The sequence below is a fragment of the Phocoena sinus genome, chromosome 2 (genome assembly GCF_008692025.1).
Source record: "Phocoena sinus isolate mPhoSin1 chromosome 2, mPhoSin1.pri, whole genome shotgun sequence".
NCBI lineage: Eukaryota > Metazoa > Chordata > Mammalia > Artiodactyla > Phocoenidae > Phocoena > Phocoena sinus.
In genome coordinates this window covers 26,847,348-26,863,415 of record NC_045764.1, presented here as the reverse complement: position 1 = coordinate 26,863,415, position 16,068 = coordinate 26,847,348, and positions in this window count along the sequence as shown.

Here is a 16,068-nt window from a genome sequence, read left to right as displayed (position 1 = left end):
AAGAGTGGAAATGCAGCCAATTAAAAGGAGGCTGCCTGATTTCCACAGTGGCTGCAAACCAATGTGACCGTATTTTTTGGTTTTGTTTTGTCTGAGTTAGTTCTACTTTGAAAACATCAATTTCAGCATCTTGTAGACTTTTGAAAAAGACACGCTATATTGGTAATTTAATTTAGTAGGTTGTAAAGCAGTGTTTTAAAGTAGAATGGAGTAGAATGTAATAGATGAAAATATCATGGAATATAATGTAACCGAGTAGGGTGGAATAAAATAGAAAATATAGGGAATATGGCTTCCAATAAGAGTAAGAAAATTTTTATGAAAATATGCTGGCAATGTTCTAAGTAGCTAAGGACAAGGATGGGGGCTGGAGGGAACAATTATATGTCATCTTGGTATTCCTGTTATATATGGTAACTTGAAGATTTTCCTTCCTTTTTTCCTTCCTTCCTTCCTTCTTTTCAGTTTTTACTTTTATTCTTTTGTTTGTTCATTTTTTCCCTCCACCTTTATTGTACATCATGGTCAAAAAAAGATGAAAACACTCCAATGTAGACCAAACTTCAGATGTTAGACACAGACAGAATAGGAAAATAATGATCACATTTAGAATTTTATCTTCCAATTCTAAAGGAGTTATGTAATCTATTAAAAGTAGGGACGGGGCTTCCCTGGTGGCGCAGTGGTTGAGAGTCCTCCTGCCAATGCAGGGGACACGGGTTCATGCCCCGGTCCGGGAGGATCCCACGTGCCGCGGAGCGGCTGGGCCCGTGAGCCATGGCCGCTGGGCCTGCGCGTCTGGAGCCTGTGCTCCGCAACGGGAGAGGCCACAACAGTGAGAGGCCCGCGTACCGCAAAAAAAAAAAGTAGGGATGTAAAGCTTCAAGCAAAACTTCTTTCATTTAATTAAAAAAGATAAATTTATAAACCTCAAAGGTCTTGTTTACTCAGCTTTCTGTCACCTTTGCAGAAATCTAGACTTTAAAAAAATCACTTTACAGCTATATACCCCTCTTCCCAAAATAAAATAAAATTTCTTTTTCACATCTCTAAGAATGAGTATTTAAATCAAATGTACTTACTTGCAAGGTGAACTAGGTTAAGGACTAGATCTGGAAGGCAAAGACAGCACCTCCTCCATCAATTTATTAACAAATGCTTATTAAGCATCTTCGTACCAGGAAAGTGGCAGAGATCAATTAGAACAAAGGGAGGTAAAATTCCTGTCCATATGGAGCTTACCATGTAGAAGATACTCAGAGGCTGAAGTACAGGATTTCTTTTTGAGAGTTATTTGGCTTCTTTGTGGAATACAGAGTGGAGAGAGGCAGAGGATTTGGCCATAAGGGGGAGGAAAGACCTTGACCATAATGAAGGAGGAAACAGGGTGGGCGGGGGGTGTGGGTCTCCTTGCAGAGACCCCCCTGAGTGAGAATCCTCACCCTGCCTCCTCCGGCTCTGGGTCCGCAGGGAGGGACAGAAGCTTTCTCTGTCTCAGTTTCCTCATCTGTAAAGCCGGGATGCTAGCCAAGGGACCTGCTCTTGGCTGGTTGTGAAGGATGAATCAGGTAATACATGTAAAGGGCTCGCACGGTGCTTGGCACATGGCAAGGGCTCTTTTTATGAGTGGAGGGATTTGCCGGTAACATCTTCCAAGTCGAGTGTCAACTGTGCAGGACTTTCATTCCACACTATCCTGAGAGAGGAATGCAACTCAGGGAATAAACACGCAGGGAACTTTGCCATAAAGATTATACTCTGAGTAAGAAAAACCCATTAAGGGCTTCCCTGGTGGCGCAGTAGTTGAGAGTCCGCCTGCCGATGCAGGGGACACGGGTTCGTGCCCCGGTCTGGCCGCTGAGCCTGAGCGTCTGGAGCCTGTGCTCCGCAACGGGAGATGCCACAACAGTGAGAAGCCCGCGTACCGCAAGAAAAACCCATTAGAAAAGCATCTTAAATGCCGAAAGGCCCTTTGGCAGTTTAAGGAACAGTTCTGCAAATTTAACCTGCATTGGACTCTCTGTAAAGTAAATTGGTTTATCATGTCTTTCTGTATCTACTGCTGGTGACTTTATTAATTGCTGCTGCTGCAGCCCGGAGTATAAAATTAAACACCGTTCTGCAGAAAAAGTTTCCAGCTGATTTTTCTCTCAAATAATACAGAGTGATTTTTAAAAGATCTCAGACACACAAAGTGCTATCTCTTTTTAAGGCTTTAGGAGGGGGGTCTTCTGAACAAATGAACCAAACACAAAATAAAAGAACCCTTTTCTTTTTCCTTTTTTTAAAAAAAACATTGTAAGCGCGCTGTACATACATGAACCCCACCAGGCTGGTGGGATATCTTTCTGATTAGATGACTGCTTCCTATTTTTGGATTCCCCCTTTCACTGGATCCATTTTTATTTCTTAAAAGAGAAAAAGTGCTAGCTGCCTGCCAGGCCATAGCATTCTGGTTTGAACAGAGACATCTGGAATCTAGGCCAGGCAGGAAAGGCTTCTTTCATCCCTGCAGCCATTCACCGTAGGAGGCGTTTGCTGTCACCACTGCAGCTCCCCCTGAAGCCAGCTCTGCGGTGCGTGGCTCTGGCCCATGGCCCTGAGCCCCTGAGCCCCTGCGGGGCTGCGATATCTCATTAGCTGTGCATGCGGTTTTCTGAACGGCCCTGAATGTGATCCCGCATGAGCCCTCCTGGCCTTGCTTTTTAATTCTTACAGGAAGCTAAAGGTGAGGCTTTCACAAATCCTGGAGGGCTCGGGATGGGGTGGGAGCAAGATGAGGAAATGCAGGTAAGGGGAAAAGATGAGTGAGTCAGACAGAGAAAGGCAAAGGCTCCTGCTTCTCCTACAGACTTTGAAAGTAACTCTGTGAGCTTATATTTTGGGAACTTAGGAACAAAAGGGAGAGGACAAACTTTTACAAATGGAAGGAGTAAAAATGCAGCTTTACCACGAAATCCAGGTGGTGAACTCCCCATCACCTGACTGAGAGTAACCTCCCCAGGAAAGGTCTCTGTGGAGCAGGGAATGATGTTGTTTACTAGAAAATACCTAACAGGACTCCCCTGGTGGTGCAGTGGTTAAGAATCTGCCTGCCAATGTAGGGGACATGGGTTCAAACCCTGGTCCAGGAAGATCCCACATGCCGCGGAGCAGCTAAGCCTGTATGCCACAGCTACTGAGCCTGAGCTCTGGAGCCCGCGAGCCACAGCTCCTGAAGCCCGGGCACCTAGAGCCTGTCATCTGCAACAAGAGAAGCCACCGCAATGCGAAGCCCGCGCACAGCAACAAAGACCCAACGCGGCCAAAAATAAACAAATAAAATAAATAAATTTAAAAAAAAAGAAAAGAAAATACCAGCAAAACGCACTGCAGGGAGTCCTTCACTTCTTGTGGTTGTATCTGCTGGTACAGGTAGTGTCCACAGGGGATGCTGCAGGAGAGGCTCCCTTCACACCACCCCTGAAGCTGCCTCTAGATCCCTGCAGACCCCAGCCATCACTCCTTGACCTCGTTTTTGTTCCTGAGCCCCTAGAATCTCTTTGCCCCAGGATCTCATCTCTGCTTCCCCATAGATTTCTCCGCCAATTGTGGCCGGGTTTACTAACTCTGTTTTGGATGGTTCTGCTGGGGGATGGAGAGTCGGAGGACACAAGGCAACATCTTACTGGGTGGCCACTGGCATCCTAGCTCCTGTAAGGTTTTTTTTTCTAAAAATAAGTTCCTTCTCTTTACCAGTCTTGAGTTTTATTGCAAAAGCACCCAAAACATTAGCCTGGCTTAGCCTGGCCAAGCATCAAGAAGGGATGTGGTATTGCAAGGCCCCCGGAAGGGTGCTGAGGCAGAGGTGGTTAGACAGCTCCACTGCATCACAATAAATAGCTTGCAGATTTCATTCTGGGGTGTCCTACCCTGATGCCCACATTAACCTACAGTTATTAGCCTAACTCATTTGTTTTTTACTCTGAATTAATGAAAAGACTATAAGTATCTCAGGCACTATTGTTACCAAGTCCAAGCTCACTCTGCTCGCTACACGACAGCACAATAAATCAGGAGATGAGCTGTTGAGGCAAGGAAGACCACTTTATTTGGAAAGCAAGCCGGCAGACCAAGAAGATGGCAGACTACTGACTCCAAAAAACCATCTTACCGGGGTCTGCATGCCAGTTTCTTTTATAGAATCTGAGAGCGAAGTATAGTAAATAGGCAGAATAGAGAGGGGGAGGCGGGGAGGAAGTAAGGTAAGAAGGGCCATCAGTCTTGCAAAACATCTCCTGGAATGGCCAGCCTCGGGGAGGGGGATGTATTAATTTCTTCTTTTTTGCAGCCATCCACAGGTGGGCGGGGTTTCCTGAGGCAGGCCATTGTGTATGATTATAATAACAAAAGTAATGAAAAGCAAAGGTTAAAGTCAAAGAATCAGATCTAACGTGGAGTCAAAATTGGCTCTTCCCTGTTACACTATGTTACCTGCTTACGGTATTCATCTTAAGTAGGTCTCAATGCTGACATAGCTAACATTTCAATGAGAATCACACATAAACAAGAGTTTATGATGAAATGTGGTAGATGCTAATAAATCCATTGATAAAATAACATGACTACAAAGCAGGTTTGAAATGTCTCCTGCTTTTCATATGAAAGGGGTTATTATAAGCTTAAGCTGGTGACACTGGGTGGAATTAATTATCTGCCTTCCTGAGAATCTTATATTCTTAAACTGAATATCCCGAGCCTTGAGAGTATTTGGTTTGGAATCCTGGCTGAACTACCTCCTAGCTTTCTAAACTTTGTCAAATTGTAAATTCTGTGCCTCAGCTTACTTTTCTGTCAAACGTGGATAATAAAATGTGCGAGGCTCCTAGGTGGTTCTGAGAATGGAATCAGTTAAGTGCTTAGATTAGTCTCTGTTCCACAAGAATCCAGTAAACTTTAGCTCTTTTACCACATAGGGTGGTGCTTATTCTAATTATCATCGTTAGTGTTGATGAATTACCCTGTCATCGCTTTTTCTAGGATAAAAATAATACTTGAATCCAGTTGCACCCACATGAGAGTTGAAACTAACCAAACTGGTTAGAGGGACTGGGTATTATTCATGTGACATGTTTGGAAGGCTGACTTGTCAGATTCCTACTGACTGTGCCATAGGGGCCAAATTAGCAATAAAGCTTTGGTCAGAGGAGTTCAATAACCATTCTTGTAAAAGATACTAAGATACTTATGGAAAAAAGATGATTTTTTGTAATAAAAAAGGCCAAACTTCTCAGAAGATGAACTCAACATGCACAAATAATATCAACCATTGGATCAGAATATTGATCTTGGAACCCACCTGAGTATTTCCAGACTCAAGGCCAGTCCATTCCAATTGGCTAAAGCACAGGTCCCATTCCCGGAATATCCTATCCTGCTGTAGGTTATAAAGACTAGGTGCCATAGGATCTTTTTTCTCTTCTGGAGAGGCTGGAAAGAGGAAATCTTTTAATTACAAACGCAACTAATCCTGGATGCTTTATAGTTAAGAGTTTACTCTTGAGCTTATTTATTTCATTTTGCATATTATCACAGGCAACGAATAAATGCCATTGGATGTTTTAATATTTTGACTGGGATTCTCCTTAGCTAGATCATAGAGCTCATTAGATGCATGTTGTGAACTGACTTGTGTCCCTCCAAATCCATATGCTGGAGCCCTAACTCCCCATGTGACTGGATTTAGAGATGGGGCCTTTAGGGAGGTAATTCAGGTTCAATCAGGTCATAATGGTGGGGCTCTGATCCAGTAGGAGGAAGAGACACCAAAGAGGATTCCCCCTACACCACTTCTCTCTCCACTCACAGAAGAAAGGCCATCCAAGGACAGTGTGAGACGGGGACCGTCTGCAAGCCAGGAAGAGAAGTCTCACCAGGAACCAGCCCTGCCGGCCCCCTGATCTTAGACTTCCAGCCCCCAGAGCTGTAAGAGGTAGATGTCTGCTGTGTAAGCCGCCTGACTCAGGGTTCTGCTATGAAAGTCTGCGCTGACTAATGAAGCACTTTTTTCCAGTTTCACATCATCTCAGGCAACAGAAGACATGCTGGACTTTCTATTCCACCATCATCAGAGTCCCCTTTCCTCAAGTTTTTGTAACACTTTTCTCTGTTTTCTTTAAGCTGCACAGACAGCTCCCTCCAGACCTTGGATGTCCACCAACACTTTCCTGAGTTCTTCATGTTCTCGTTTCCTCGCACATGAAGGCTTTTCAAGATTTTGCCAGAATTCTTCTCAAAGCCCTTGTAGCATCTATCCTCCACTGTCCCAAAGCCAGCGTGCATTTTTAGGTATTTGTTATGGCAGCACCCTGCTGCCAGGCACCCAGATCTGTCCTGGTTACCTATGACTGCAGGACAAATCACGCCATTTGCAGAGACATGGATGGGCAGAGACTGTCATACAGAGTGAAGTAAGTCAGAAAGAGAAAAGCAAATATCGTATAATATCACTTACATGTGGAATCTAGAAAAATGACACAGATGAACTTACTTGCAAAGCGGAAATAGACATACACATAGAGAACAAACATGGATACCAAGGGAGGAAGAAGGGCGTGGGATGAATTGGGAGACTGGGATTGATACATATAAACTATGTATAAAATAGATAACTAATGAGAACCTACTGTATAGCACAGGGAACTCTACTCAATGCTCTGTGGTGACCTAAATGGGAAGGAAATCCAAAAGAGAGGCGATATATGTATAAGTATAGCTGATTCACTTTGCTGTACAGCAGAAACTAACAGAACACTGCAAATACTCCAATAAAAATTAACTAAAAAAAAATTGAAAAATGCACACATTTTAAAAAGTCATATTTACTAAGTTTGCAAGCCTGATATGCTCGAGTAGGGAAATGGTTAAACGTTTTAAAATAAAAGTCACTTACATCATATTATTCCTTTCAAAGTAAAGGATATGCATCAAAAACTTGAAAGTTAAATTAACTAACTCATACATTTACCCCTATATTTCCGATTCTGAGACAGTGGTCCACTTTATGGACATGTAAATTTAAAAGATTTCACCCCAGTTAGGGGCCAACTCCATGACCTCGCTGTCTCACCTTTAAAGTAAAAATCTAGTAGATCTTCCAACATGACCTTTGACACCTTGACAGTAACTAACCCACATTCTTCCCAAGGTTTCATGTCCCATCACTTAACCCACTGAGCTTAAGTGGCAACATTTTAAAGTGTACAACCAATAATTTATAAAGAACTGTATCTTTTAAAAAAATGTATATACTCTCAAAATGAATGTGCCCTCGAGGTTCAAATACCCAAGGCAATGGCTTTTAGGAGGGTCTGACAGAAGGACTTTACATTTAATTTTAAATTTGCATATAATTTGCTGCTGCATTTGAAACCATCTATTCCCCAGCAGTGCCCTTTCTCTCTGTAGTCTTTAATCCCCTGTTGTGCTGCTCCATAAAGATGCCAGTGGACCTCTTCACCTTTCTATCGGGGGTCCTTCAGTAATTTTAGAAGCATGTTTTATTTTCGACTTCGTGAATACAGAAATGGACACAAATGTGCCTCAGTCAACGGCTCAAGGACATGTAGAAAAAAGCCCTTCTCCCTGAGTGACTGCCCTCTTTCAACTAGAGCTGGCTAATGCACGCTTTGCTTTTAGAAATCACTAGCTATTGGTACCTGAATTGGGATAGACTGGACGATAACCCCATAATATGTGAAACGTATTTTATGAGAAATGTAGTCTCAAATTTTCCCCAAGTTAAAGATATTCCAGACAGTTAATACTTTCTTCATTTTAATGTCCAAACCAGGTAGCTTCATCTTCCCTTAGAAATTATTAAAAGATCTACAGCACAGGTCTAACGAATTCCTTCTCATGAAATACTTTCCACAGCATTATCTGTTCTCAGGAACTCAGTATAACTTCTCTATTGAGATTTAGAATTTATTTTCCCCATGCTTTTATTTTTATTTATTTTTATTTTTTGCAGTACGTGGGCCTCTCACTGTCGTGGCCTCTCGCGTTGCAGAGCACAGGCTCCGGACGCGCAGGCTCAGTGGCCATGGCTCGCAGGCCCAGCCGCTCTGCGGCATGTGGGATCTTCCCGGACCGGGGCACGAACCCGTGTCCCCTGCATCGGCAGGCGGACTCTCAACCACTGCGCCACCAGGGAAGTCCTATTTTTATTTTTAAAGACAATTTTTCTGGAGCAGTTTCAGGCTTACAATAAAATCAAGAGGAAGGTACAGAGATTTCCCAATTTCTCCCTTCAGTACCTGCCACATGCCCAGTCTCCAACATCACTCCCCAGATGGTACATTTCACCAATGATGAACCTTTTGACTAGGTGAAAATTATAAACATACACATGAATGAGTGTATGTGCATTTATCGTTTCAATTATGGACACGTCATCCTCACCCAAGGTCCACAGTTGACATTTGGGGTCACTCTTTGTGTCATATAGTCTGTGGGTTTGAACAAATGTAAAATGACATGTATCCTTCATTACAGTATCATACATAGTAGTTTCACTGCCCTAAAAATCCTCCGTGCTCCACCCATGTATCCCTTCCAAACCCTGGCAACCACTGATCTTTCTACTGTCTCCACACTTTTGCCTTTTCCAGAATGTCATAGAGTTGGAATCATACACAATGTAATATTTTCAGATTGGTTTCTTTCACTTAGTAATAGGCCTTTAAGTTTCTTCTAAGCCTTTTCTTGGCTTGATAGCTCATTTATTTATTTATTTATTTATTTTTCAGGACTGCCTTGGGTCTCAGTTGCGGCATGCGGGGTCTTCGTTGAGGCATGCAGGATCTTTCATTGCGGCGTGGGCTCTTTGCCATGGTGCACGGGCTTCTCTCTAGTTGTGGCATGCAGGTTTTTTCTCTCTCTAGTTGAGGTGCGTGGGCTTAGTTGCCCCGCAGCCTGTGGGATCTTAGTTCCCTGACCAGGGATCGAATCCACGTCCCCTGCTTTGGAAGGCAGATTCTTTACCACTGGACCACGAGGGAAGTCTCCGATAGCTCATTTCTTTTTAATGCTGAATAATATTCCATTATCTGATGGACTGCGGTTTATCTCTTTACTGACTGAAGGACATCTTGGTTGCTTCCAAGTTTTGACTACTGTGAGTCATAACCTCCTCCCACAAAAGTAATCAAAAGTGTGGGTGAGGTCTTCCCTGGTGGTGCAGTGGTTGAGAGTCCACCTGCCGATGCAGGGGACACGGGTTCGTGCCCCGATCCGGGAAGATCCCACATGCCGCTGAGCAGCTGGGTCCATGGGCCATGGCCGCTGAGACTGCGTGTCCGGAGCCTGCGCGTCCGGAGCTGGTGCTCTGCAACGGGAGAGGCCACAACAGTGAGAGGCCCGTGTACCGCCAAAAAAAAAAAAAAAAAAAAAAAAGTGTGGGTGAATATTTATTGCAGCAAATTCCCTTTCTGTGCAAACCACATTTTGTTACAGTTCATAACACATAGAGGTACAAGGAGGCTTAGGGATGCTCGGGTTTATCTTGAAAGCAGAGGTAAGAGAAAGGATGACCCCTCACAGCCCGCTAGTCAGTGGCCTAGGTAACAGTGTCCTGCTGCCTTCTGAAGCCACCCTCCCCACTGGGAAGCTCTTATTCAGGAGATCAGTTCTGACTCATTTAGCAAAATCCAACGTCTCACGCTGTTGCTTGGAAGTAGCCAGGGCTGTGCTACCTGCAGCTGGCTATGCACCCTGTGAGACAAGGAAGATGAACGGACCTGAGCCAGAGATTCCAGGTGGAGCCTTTGCGGTCCTGCTGCCTTTGGGGAGTGTTTTCAGGGAGTAGAGGTGGGAGTGGTGGGCTGGGGTCAGTGGAGAGGGGCTTCTCCCCTCACCTGATGCTGGGCAGTGGGGACTGTAGCCCAGAGCAGCTGCCTTCTCTGTGCTCCTGCCCAGCCAGGGGCTCCAGCCTCCTTCCTGGGGAGGGTCTGGTGGGCAAACGCTGGAGGGTTAAGGCCTTTGTTGGTTATTTTCATTTCTATCTCACAGAGGACTTCTCTGCTAGTATACTTTATTAGTTGTGACGATTTACTTACCAGCCACTTGAAAAATGTCACCTGAATGTGTGGCAAAGTGTCTGTTGGGACATGAATAAGCTTCATGTATTTCCCTCTCTTCTGCTCAAATTTAACCAAGAGCCATTCAGCATTTCCACTGAAATTCAATGAACGTCTCTACATAGCGACATCTCGATAGGGTTCTGAACCTTTTCTTAGATAGTATTGTAAAATGGTTCACTGCAACCTTGATCTGCACTGAAAACTTGGAATCCAGATGAATGTTTCCTGGTTGGTCCTCTGGGGAGCGGGGGATGTCGCCAGAGCACTGGTGAGACCAGTGGCTTTGCAACTTGGTCTTTTTATTGTTTATCTTTTTTCCACAGCTTTATTGAGTTATAATTAACAAATAGAAATTATATATATTTAATGTGTACAACTTGATGTTTTGATAGATGTATATATTATACTATGGAATATTATTCATCCTTAAAACAATCCTCCTATTTGTGACAACGTGGATGGACCTAGAGAGTGTTATGCTGAGTGAAATATGCTGGACGCAGAAGGACAATACAGATGACTTCCCCGACATGAGGATGTAACTGGTCTTTAGTTCAGACATTTCCCTAGCTCACTCTGTATCTGGTTGAGATGGGGTGATGCAGGAGGGTTTTAACCTTAAATTATTTTGAAGGGGTGAATTTATTCAAAGCTTATAAAGTATGAGTTGTGCCTTTCCTTCCTAAGGCCCCTTCAAAGGACTCACGATTAAATTCCTGTAGCTATACTTCATCTTTGGCCCAAATTTCCATCGGGGTACAGAGGTTTTATTTATCTCGGGAGTGTATTCTAGTTTTTAAAAAAAGTTATACCAAAGCAAAAAAATGAGTAGACTCCCCAGTCAAAATTCTCTGAACATACAGGCAACTCCAAATGTTCGAAGTGACTTATAAACAGTAAACAAACATGAGATCCTCCCCCTTGGGGGCTAGTGATCAAAACTAAACACCTGAAAAACACCGTTCTGCTCTCTGCTTCTATGTGACTGACTTTTAAAGATTCCACATGAAAGTGAGACCATGTCGTATTTTTTTGTTCTGTGTCTGGCTTATTTCACGTGGTGTAATATCCTCCAGGTTTGTGCTTGTATGGAAAATGGCAGGATTTCAATCTTTTTAGGGCTAAATCATATTCCCGTGTGTGTACACCACATCTGCTTTATCCATTCATCCACTGATGGACATTTAGAGGTTGCTTCCACGTCTTGGCTATTGTGACTAAAGCTTCAATGAACATGGGGGTGCAGATATCTCTTTGAGACACTAATTTCATTTCCTCTGGGTATATACCTAGCAGGGGGGATTGCTAGATCCTACAGAGGTAAGGAGGTGGGGGGAATGGGGAGATGTTGGTTGCAGGGTACAGAATTCCAGTTACGTAGGAGGAGTAAGTCCTAAGATCTAATGTACAGGGCAGTGACTATAATTAATAACACCATACTCAATACTGCAATTTGCCAAGAGGCTAGATTTCAGGTGCTTTCATCACACACACACACACACACACACACACACACACACACACACACACACATACACAATGGTAAACATGTAAGGAGACAGTGGGTTAATTAGCTTGACTGTAGTCATCATTTAACTTTGTGTACATATATTAAATCATGTTGGACACTCTAAATGCATGCAATTTTTATTAAAAAGTTCTCTCTGACACAATTTAAGCCAGATATGTTGTGGTTGTCCCTCCAAGAATTGCACTCTCAACTCAAAATGCACTAAGGTTACCCTGTGGTAAAACCTCTGAAAATATCCCTGCCTTCTAAACAAATATTGCAGGGCAAAGGACGTTCCATTCAAACGGTGAAAACTAACTGTGTCCATCTTCAGAAGTCAATTCTGCACCTACTGAAGCTTGATAAAGATGCAGAGTAGATACAATTTCATGGGGAATTGAATGTAGGTGGACAGAGAACTCACACTGGCTAACTCACACTGGCAGAACCCCACCCCCACCCCCATGGAAATATATGTTCACCTTTCCAAAAAGTAAACATGCTGCTTTATTGACATGAGGCTGTTCTGCTCGTAGTCAAGGACCACAACATTTTACTACAACATGTACTCTCTGGTGAGACAGATTAAGAAAACACACTGAGGCATGTTTTTGTGTGGGGTTGATCTCTATGTATTTAGTTAACAGGCTGCTTATGCAAAAGATTTGTGGTATATAATTAAGCTATGGGGAAGAAACCAAAACGGCAAGATAACGTTTGTATTTCTTAAATATAGTCTCATTGTGAAATCATACTCCTTTTTAACTTTTTGGACTATCTTCAGGAAGTTGTTGATGTTACACCTGTAAGAAAAAAACATATATAATGAGGAGTAAAACATAAATAAACTAAGAACAGAGAATTTGTCTGTGATACTCTTTTCTAAGCCAGCGATGCCAGAACGAAAATCTCACTGCCATCTAAATCTGATGAGTAATGCTGCCGATCTTTGTCTTAATTAAAAAAAATCATAAATAATAATTATAGTCCAAATTTGTGAACTTAAAAAATCAGCAAGTTCATCATTATTGGCAGCACTAACTTTTTTTTTTTTTTTTTTTTTTAGCAAAGACATTAGATATTTAGATGCTCAGGAGTGTTTGGGGAATGTGTAGTTAGGTATCTTGGGTCATACGGAAACTTGAAAGGAGATTCTAGAAATTTTAATTTTCTTAATTTTTGCACCAAGTGCTAAGTGTCTAACTGATCTCTTGTGTGAAGAAAAGAAAGGCCGTGTTTGAAATTCAGACATATTGTTCCCAGGTTCTGTTTATCTAGTACAGGATGCCCCAAAGGCAGACACATCCTTTGCCTCTGACAATGCTGCTCCGTTTTTGAGAATTCTGCAGCGCTTGAGGTGGCAACTGAAAACCAAAGAAAAATAATCATAAACTCTCTTTCCCACACTTTTATCTCCATTTCCATCTCCTCCGCATCTTTAAAACACACACACAACAACGAACAAGAGAAGTCTGGAGGACCGATGTCCCCAGGAAAGGAGAGAGGAAGTGAGAGGAGGAGCAGTACTAAGAGGTGCGGTTTCACAGCGTGCGGACCCTGAGGATGGAGGGAAGGTCCCCGTGGTGCTCCGACTGCAGATGCTGGACCAGGCTCCCCTGTTGGGTGTGTGTGCAGCGAATCTGTGTGGTCTCTGAAGGGAATACTGGGCTATGTTTGTCATTGGGTCTCCTCTCCCTAGAGAGGTGACTTGCAATTTCTTAAAGTGGTGCAGACCTGAGACAGAAGCCTGAGGCAGTGGGACCCTCCCCGGGCACGAATGCTCCTGTCCTGACCCCTGCCCATTGTCGGAGACCTTCCAGATTCATGTGGGGGTCATCTCCTCCCAGATGCTGCCTTATGAAACTGAGGCCATCTGGAATTCCACAGAATGTTTCCATCCCTGGGCTGAAACATCCAGAGCACCCTTTTATGCCACAAAGATTTTACAGATGGCATTTGGCTAGGTTGCATCTGGTTTCCATTTCTTAAAAGTTAACTATAGTTTTATCGCTGTAGATTTCATTTTCATATGACAATGGATTTAGCTTTGCTCAACGATGTTCTGCGGCAGATTTAAACTCCTTCTAAGAAGACATCTCTGGCTTCTGTGACTAAGCAAATCTTGCCTCTGGAGAGAGAATTTTAAAAAATCAAAACATACAACTGACATTTCCTTTTTTAAAAATGCTGTTTTCATTTTTTTCTCCTTAAATTAAACATTTGCTCATGAACATTGAGATTAAAATAGTTGTGGTTACCTAAAATTATTTCTAGGAGATTTCTCAGTCTTTTTCTTCCACTTCAAGAAAAGGATCTAAGAACACCCCCTGCTCCAGACAAGTATTGTGAATCAGGAACAAATCATAAATGCGCAGCCTGTCTGATTTCTCCCTAGCTTCCCTGCCCCCCACACCGTGAGTTTCTGATCCACCTCCACACATGTACATCCATGTACTTGTGGGATATTGTTGAGGATTGTTCAAAAGAGAAGACTATTTATTTATTTATTTTTCTTTTTTTTTCTTTTTTGCGGTACGCGGGCCTCTCACTGTTGTGGCCTCTCCCGTTGCGGAGCACAGACTCAGGACGCGCAGGCTCAGCGGCCATTGCTCACGGGCCCAGCCACTCCGCGGCACGTGGGATCTTCCCGGACCGGGGCACGAACCCGTGTCCCCTGCATCGGCAGGCAGACTCTCAACCACTGCGCCACCAGGGAAGTCCGGGAATACTATTTAAATCATCGGGCATGAGCTATTATTTTACTTCTGCTGGAGCAGAAGTCATTTTCTGTAGCGGACACATCCAGAGTTGATTCCTACTCTTTATTGACATGCCCTTGTTTACGAGGAGGGCATCCTGATCAGAGTTCTCTCTGATCTGTGTGGTTCAAAAGAGGCTAGCTGGGTCCCCCGTCTGAGGGACTTCTGCCTTCTGATGGCTTTCTGATTGAGTGAAATTTTTGAGGGCATTTCTAGGACTCACCACAGCATACTTCAACATTTTAATTTTTACTGACAGCAGAAATTGTTATGATCAGTCATGGGTCTTACTTTTTATAAATTTGAATCAATGGTTTTAAAAAGCATGTATGGAACACTAATAAAAATCAACATATATTTAATTTAATCCCTACAGTGGCACCAAAGGGTAGATGATATTACTGTTCCCGTTAGAAAATCAAGACACGTGGAGTTTAGGAAGCTTGGCTGGGAGCCAGGCACCAACACCTGGGAAGTAGTCGTGCTGACTGATCCAAGACCCACTGCCTCCCCGCCATGCTGGCCTCTCAAGCAATGGGCATCTTAGGGCTTCAGAACCTGCACTCTCTGGGTGCTAACATCTTACAGAGCAATCTGATCACTCTTCCATACATTTTATAGGAGATCAGTTAAAACAGGGGAAAATTAGAGATCTACCACTCTGTGGCTGTCGCTGAATATTATTTATTTCTTTAAGCTGGTTGTCAATATTTGAATACAACAATTCTCTGGGAACCATAAGTGATTTTTGTGATTAATAAATGTCAGAAAGATTCTGAAGGGTCTCCTGGAGACTGAAGTGGGCATTGCTAGGACATGGCAGAAGGACTGCAAACTGTGGATTTGAGTTTCCTCGGTTTGAACCCCTACCCTGATGTTAGTTTGGTACGATATTTGAGTCTCATTTCTCTTGTCTGTGAAAGGGATCTAATCACTTCTATCTTGACCTGTAACATCTATGAGATGTAGCTGCACTCGGAAGGCAATGCACATAGTGTGGCCAGCAGGGTCCTGGAACGAGCAGGCTCCCAGAAGCACTCTGAGATGGGGATTTGGGGGGTGAGCTTGCTCTCAAGAATCATATATGTGAGGGACTGAAGAAGCAGGACTCGTCCGAGGGAGAAGCTAGACTCTGATGCAGCCGAGGCCTCGGTAGTAGCCCCTCCAGGAGCTGGGGCCCCACAGAGTCTCGTGAGTTGAGGCCAGGTGCAGGCTTCTGCTACCTTCTTGGAACTGTCATCAGATCTAGCTGTCCCCAGGCAGGGACATGAACCTTGGATGAGATGACTCCTGAGGGTCAGAGCTATTCCTGGGGAGGGACTCAGCTGCCCACACTCCTGAAGGATGGGGAATGGGTGTGTCCATCCTGAGGGGAGATCTGGCCAGCACAACACAGCACCCATCCCGCAGGTACTGCACGAGTGGGACTTAGTATCTTATTGTCAGTTACAATTGTCATTACCACGTCAGAAACAGTGGCCAGCAGGCATGCTCCCAGCCAGAGCCATCTCAACTCACGGCAGCTCAGGAAACAGCCATCTCATTTTAGAACAAGCAATGCCTTAACCCAGCACCTCCATCATGGACATGTAAGAAGAAATAGAAGAAATGGAAATTCCCAGTGAACCTAGGAAGCATTTTTAGCTGTGCATCTGATATACTAATGTACAACATAATA